Here is a 313-nt window from a genome sequence, read left to right as displayed (position 1 = left end):
GCAGATACAAAATGTTTCCTTGTTTTAAAAAAATTTCCCCAAAATTCCCATTGTTGACAATTTCTTTCCCTAATTGGGGCACATCCGTCCTCCCCTCTCCACCCACCCCCACCCCTTCGACCCGGATGTCATCACCCTCTCGCGATTCCTTGTCACGAGTGTCATTGTCAACAAGCATGGCATCTCTGACGATTCTCTAGTATTATAACCCGTGGGTCAGGGAGGTCCTCTTAGTGTGTGAGTTGGTCCCGGGAAAGGGGGCTGTGGGTGCCTTTTTCCCGCTCTGCGCCGAACTTAGGATGGTGAGGTGCCC

General features: G+C 51.4%; 1 protein-coding gene across 1 annotated transcript in view; it reads left to right on the top strand.

The window, feature by feature from the left end:
- The first annotated feature begins 229 nt into the window (after positions 1-229).
- LOC119591594 overlaps positions 230-313 on the top strand; it is a 7,789-nt gene continuing 7,705 nt past the window's right edge. Inside the window, exon 1 of the mRNA XM_037940355.1 lies at positions 230-302. The gene's annotated coding sequence lies outside the window, so the exon portion shown is untranslated. The remainder of the gene's footprint in view (positions 303-313) is intronic.

This window comes from Penaeus monodon, chromosome 28 (assembly GCF_015228065.2).
Source record: "Penaeus monodon isolate SGIC_2016 chromosome 28, NSTDA_Pmon_1, whole genome shotgun sequence".
Lineage (NCBI taxonomy): Eukaryota > Metazoa > Arthropoda > Malacostraca > Decapoda > Penaeidae > Penaeus > Penaeus monodon.
This window is presented reverse-complemented; position numbering and strand designations above follow the sequence as displayed.